We start from the raw sequence: 6,072 nt of genomic DNA, 5'->3' as shown, positions 1-6,072 counted from the left end.
GAGCAGCTGCACTATTTTAATTGCTTCTTTTACTCAATAGTTAATTGGGCATTTTTTTTTTCCAAAAGACTGGCAAAGTTTAGGTATTTAATCTTTTTATATTCACTACTCTGCTTGTTGTATGATAATCAGATAATATGGCCAATACCATTTACACTTTTGGGGAAATTGCTAAGGCTTTTGCTTGGAGCTCGAGGAATGTGATAATTCTTTATTTTTTCAAGGAAATGTGCAAACAGTGCATATCGTTTTTCTTAGGATTCATACATCAATATGCATATTTTTAATTTAATAAGATTCATTGTATGGTTTGCTTCTTACACTAACTACATTATATTATTAATGATGTAACATGGGTATTACTAAGTGTAATGAAAGCTTTGGAATATTCAATGTTAACTAGATAAGACACTCTATAAGCCCTAACTGGTTTGGCTCAGTGGATAGAGCTTCGGCCTGCGGACTAAAGGGTCCCAGGTTCGAGTCCGGTCAAGGGAAAGTGCCTTGGTTGCGGGCACATCCCCAGTAGGGAGGTGTACAGGAGGCAGCTGATCGATGTTTCTCTCTCATCGATGTTTCTAACTCTTTATCCCTCTCCCTTCCTCTCTGTAAAAAAATCAATAAAATGTATTTAAAAAAAGAAAAGACACTCTATAATTACCTCATCAGTCCTTTCTCCAACCAGTGATGTGTTATTATGTTCATTGATTAGTAAACTGAAGCTTGGAGAGGTTAGGTCACTTCCTCAGGATGACCTGGCTGGTAATGAGGAAAGCAAGATTCAGACTCAGATCTAGCTGAGTCCAAAGCCTGTAACTCTAACCGTGGTCATATATGTGTGTGTAATCCATCCTGTTTACCATGTGTGAGAGCAACGGATGTCAGTAGATGGTCATGCGATCCTTAAAACGGAACTTCATGTTTTGGACTTGTACTTAGTTCACACTTGTATTTACTGAGGATAGTAAGGGTATATTCCCCATGACATTCACTATTGTATACACTCTTTAATTAATTATATAAGATTTCATTTTTTTAATGTTCCACAATTCATTTATTCAGTCCCCTGTAATTTATTCCTGTCATTTCCAACATTTTTCTTATTTTTCACAGCCATTTGAGGATGATCTAGCAAGTCAGGTTTGATTGTTTCCATGCGATGAAATATTTGAAGTGCAAAGCAGGCTCAAATTTCCCATCCTATATAATAAAAGGCTAATATGCAAATTGACCCAACAGTGGAACAACTGGTCGCTATGATGCACACTGACCACTAGGGGGCAGATGCTCAAATCAGGAGCTGCCCTATGGTGGTCAGTGTGCCCCACAGTGGGAGCACTGCTCAGCCAGAAGCCAGGCTCATGGCTGGTAAGCGAAACGGTGGCGGGAGCCTCTCCAGCCTCCTGGGCAGTGCTAAGGATGTCCAACTGACAGTTTAGGAGCAGGCCTAAGCAATCAGTCAGACATCCCCTAAAGGCTCCCAGACTGTGAGAGGGTGCAGGCCAGGCTGAGGGATCCCCCAAAGTGCACGAATTTTGTGCATGGGCCTCTAGTACATGATAAAGACCCTCGATCTGAGTTATCTCCTGAAATGCTGTGCCAAGGATGCTATCAAAGCACCAACACCTGCTTATTATTTTTATTTAAAAGGATTTTTAATAATTTTAAAGGTAAATTTTATTTTTTAAAAAATAAATTAAAACGTTTCCTGACTCCCACTGCCTGCTGATATTCAGAGTTGAATGGGGATCATTTTCTCATTTTTTCAACTTTTTTTTCATACTTTTCATAGAAAAGATTATCTTAACACATATAGGTTCAGCATATGTAAGCTTATTATTACCCCTGGGTATTTCACATGTGTTAGTTTTGTTTGATTTATTTTTTCACATAATCCTGTCTTAGCTACTATTAATATATAGAGATGTTATTGCAGTTTCATATTTATTTTTGAGTCCTGCAAAAGTATCAAGGCTCTCGTTTTTACAATGTTTCTCAGTTTAATTTTTCTAGTGTTTTTACTTTTATCTACACGAATAATGTCTCCTATGCATAAGAAGAATTTTGTCCCAGCTTGGAATTAATTTCACTTAAGATGATTTTGGTGTTTTATAATTCCACTGGCTAGGATTTTAGAACATTATTAAATCAGAGTGGTGATAACAAAAATTGGATGTTCATACTGTTACTGGTGGAAATGGAGTTTGAAGGGTGCCTCAAGGAAAATAATTTCCCAAGGCCCCCACAGGAAGATGGGGTTCTGTGGAAAGCTTTATTGGTGCTGTAAAATTAAGGGAGTTCCCCTCCAAGGTCCCATCTTCATCTATCTCACCTTGGAAGAAGTCCGATCTTGTCTCCAGCAGGGTCAGGATTAAGGCCACTGCCCAGAATTTCTGCTCCATATTGAAGTCCAGTTTAGACCAACATTTCCATGTTTCCAGTGGCCTCACCCTGCTAGCCAATGATCTTTCTCCCAGGCTAGACTGACAGGCAAGCACTGTCCCTATATCACCCCAACTTCACTGTGCATGTATCCATCTCCCCCTTTGTTTGCTCTCTTCCCCAGTGACCTCGGGGAATGGGCCTGTGGGTCCCCGGGGAGCATGGAGCTGTAGCTTTCTGGTGAAGCTGCCCAGATGGCCATGATTACAATGTCTGCCCTTCCCTTTGCTTTCTTTCTTTATTAATATTAACCACCAATTTTTGATGATAACAATACTTTTCGTCAGAATGACTCTGATTTACTTCTCTTTGTATAATGTTAGCTGCTAATTTCAGGTGGATTTTCTTTATTATAAATAATTTTTAAATTCCAAGCTTACTAATATCATGGATTATTTGAGATGGATGTTAAATGTTATTAAATGTTTTCCCATATATAGACTCTATAGATTTTATAGTATGACTTTCTAATGTGATAAAATAGATTTATAGATTTCTTAATTTAAACTATGCTTATAGTCCATGAGATAACCTAACTTGGGAATGATGTAGATGGAGAGAGAGATGACGTTAATATATGTGATTTCAATTCTGTCGTGCCGATTCTGTAGACTAATATTTACCGAGACATATTTCTTCTGGAACTATGAAAGCAATAGATATTACTCTGGTGTATGTGTGTATGTGTATCTATATATGTGATTCTTTTCAGGTTTTGCTCTGAAAGATGTACTGAGGATTGAAATATGAAATAGGGATCATTCTGGCTATAGTTATTTTTCTTTTTCTGGGATAATGTAAAAATGAGATTATCTGTTTCTTCACTTTAAAATAATTCATCTTGTAAGTGTATCTATACTTGGCATGATAAAATAAACAACAGAACGGAACAGAAAGCCACAAAGCATGACCACACATATGTAAAAGTTTATGTGTTGCCTAGCCTTTCTCACAGGTTCCTGCAGGAATGATGGACTAGTTAATAAATTACCCTGGGTCAATCCTCTGTAGAAACACATAAAATTCAATCTCAGGCTCATACTAGACGGAAATATCAATTCCAGGTGGATTTATGGTTTAAATATAAAAGAGAATACCTTAATTTTTAAGGGAAAGCTTAGAAGAATGTCTTATAGCACTGGGACAGGGGATTTTAAATTACAAGTATGACAAAAATGAGAAATCATAAGGAAAATATTAACATGTTAGATTATAGCAAAGATTATTTGTTTACTAAGAAATATTATAAAGCTTTCTGCCTCAATGCCCTTTGAAATGATGTCGCAGTTCATATCACTGTTGTGTATTCAAAGGCTATTTTAATATATATTTTATTCAGAGTTTTAGACATTTTATAGCAGGAGGGACTTCAGGATATCAGTAGATTTTTTGGAATGAGGGTCGTCCCACATATGCTACAAGCTAAGTAGAACATTATGTTTGAAACTAGCTTCTTGTTAACTAGACTTAGAAGTGACCTCCTACCCACAGGAAAAACCAGGAGACAGAGGAGAGCTACCTTCCCTCTTCTCAAGAGCTCAACTTCTGCCTCGTGGTTGTGGGTTGTTTTTCTGTGAGGTCCTCAGAGGAGAGCACATCTTGAGAGGATTAACTATGCTTACAGATATGCCCCAGGTAACATCAGAGAAAAACAAAGCTCAACTAATGAGGCTCTTCAACCTGAGAAGTGAAACACAATAGAGGAAGAACACAGCAGGGGACATAGGCTTTGGAAAACCAACAAAGCCACACAGAACTCGGGTACTTTGCAAGGAAGAGAAATTACAGGAGAGTCAGGGAAGCATGAAAAGGAGTTGGTGGAAATGATGATGACTGCATATTTCCAAATGTAATAAGTGGTTCGAGTGCCAGCCCTCGAACTGAAGGGCACATACCTGGCTTGCAGGTTCGATCTCTGGCTCCTCCCTGTTTGGGTGTATGCAGGAGGCAGCCATCCATGTGGCTGTCTCTCTCACATGGATGCTTCTGTCTCCCTACCCCTCACTCCCACTGGAGAAAAATATTCTTAGGTGAGAATTAACCAAAAAAAGAAGGAGAAATTTTTAAATGCTCCCTTTTAATAATACCTCAAGTTACTTGTTTGGATCAAATAATTGTTTAAAATTCTAAAATTCTGTGTCTTCATTGTTTGAAACACAGAAATGATTGGACTCATGTTTTTCATTAGCTGTGAAATTTTGATTTGTTAGTTTTTAGGAGAAAACAAAGAATCCATGGTTTTGAGATTATGTTGACCTTATTTTCAATCTAAATATTGGACTGAATTTCAAAGTGGAGAAGTGGAATCTTATAAAGAAAGTACAGTTCTTCTGCATGATCACACGTATCTACATAGTCAATTAAAAAAACTAAGGACAATTATCTAAATATTGTAGCAAAACATGTGGGCACCCTCAAACTCTGAAAATGTACATTTTATTTTACCATTCATATTCCATGAGAAATGTGTGTACGGGAAGCCGGCTTGGTTGCCCCACCCCCACATTATTCACCCACACCTCAACTTTCAGTCAAATGCAGCCTCTTCCCACTCATCTCCCGCAGACTGTGAATCCTCCTGTCGGGTTGCATAGCAACTGCCACTCAGCCTCACCTGCAAAAGGTTAGCCTAGCATTTTTTCCCCCCTAATGTTTTTGACTCTAGAAATAAGCACACCAGCTGGTAGCATTCTAAACAGAGCTGTTCAGATCTGGGTTTTCAGTCAACACTATCGTCCTCCCCATTGTTGCAATGAAAGAGACATAGAAAGGTCACTCACTAAAGGAGGCAGGGAACTTGAAATCCCAGATCAGCTCTGCCAAAAACTGGCCATATGACCATACCTTCTGCCTTATCACTTGGTGAGGCCAGTTTTCTCTTTTGCATAATGAAGTAGTTACATGATCATCTGGGTTACTTCCAGATCTGACATTCTGGGGATCACATGAAGGAACATATCTGTGATTACACAGATCTAGGTGACCTTATTACATCTTCCGGGCTTACCAGTTGTGCAGTGCCTGGTTTCACACTCCTCACACGGTATGCCCTATAAATGTGTCCTCTGGAGGATATTGCAGGGGAAGCTGTTTACATGGATTAAAACATGCTACTCAGCCTCTCTCTATGTTTTAATTAATACTAATAGAACCTGCAAGGTCAGATTTTGTGGTCCATGACTTCAATATGGAGGACCCAGAAGTCCAGAGTAGTTGAATCCACTGCTTAGGCTTATAAGTGGCAACCGGGGAATTTGAATATTATGCAGCCAGATTCCCTAAACAGTGGCCCTTAATCAGGCTTTATGATTATCTATTATTTGCCTACTAGAGGCCCCGTGCACAAAAATTTATGCACTCAGGAGGGTCCCTCAGCTCAGCCTGTGCCCTCTCACAGTATGGGACCCCTCGGGGGATGTCTACCTGCTGGCTTAGGCCTGCTCCCTGGGGGATCCGGCCTAAGCTGGCAGTCAGACATCCCTCTGGCAGCCCAGGAGCCCTCAGGGGATGTCCACTTGCCAGCAGGGAGCAGGCCTAAGCTGCGGTCAGACATCCTTAGTGCTGCTAAGGAGGGAGGCGGGAGAGGTTCCCGCCACCACCGCTGTACTGGCAGCTGTACGCCTGGCTTGT

General features: G+C 39.8%; 1 long non-coding RNA gene across 1 annotated transcript in view; it reads left to right on the top strand.

The window, feature by feature from the left end:
- The window catches only part of LOC107183747, a 19,394-nt gene extending 14,998 nt beyond the window's left edge, over positions 1 to 4,396 (top strand). Inside the window, exon 4 of the long non-coding RNA XR_001514561.1 lies at positions 4,387 to 4,396. This is a non-coding gene — a long non-coding RNA (uncharacterized LOC107183747). The remainder of the gene's footprint in view (positions 1 to 4,386) is intronic.
- The last annotated feature ends 1,676 nt before the right edge of the window (positions 4,397 to 6,072 follow it).

This window comes from Myotis davidii, unplaced genomic scaffold (genome assembly GCF_000327345.1).
Source record: "Myotis davidii unplaced genomic scaffold, ASM32734v1 scaffold343, whole genome shotgun sequence".
Classification (NCBI taxonomy): domain Eukaryota; kingdom Metazoa; phylum Chordata; class Mammalia; order Chiroptera; family Vespertilionidae; genus Myotis; species Myotis davidii.
The sequence above is the reverse complement of the archived record's forward strand: the minus strand, read 5'-3'. Positions and strand labels throughout refer to the sequence as shown.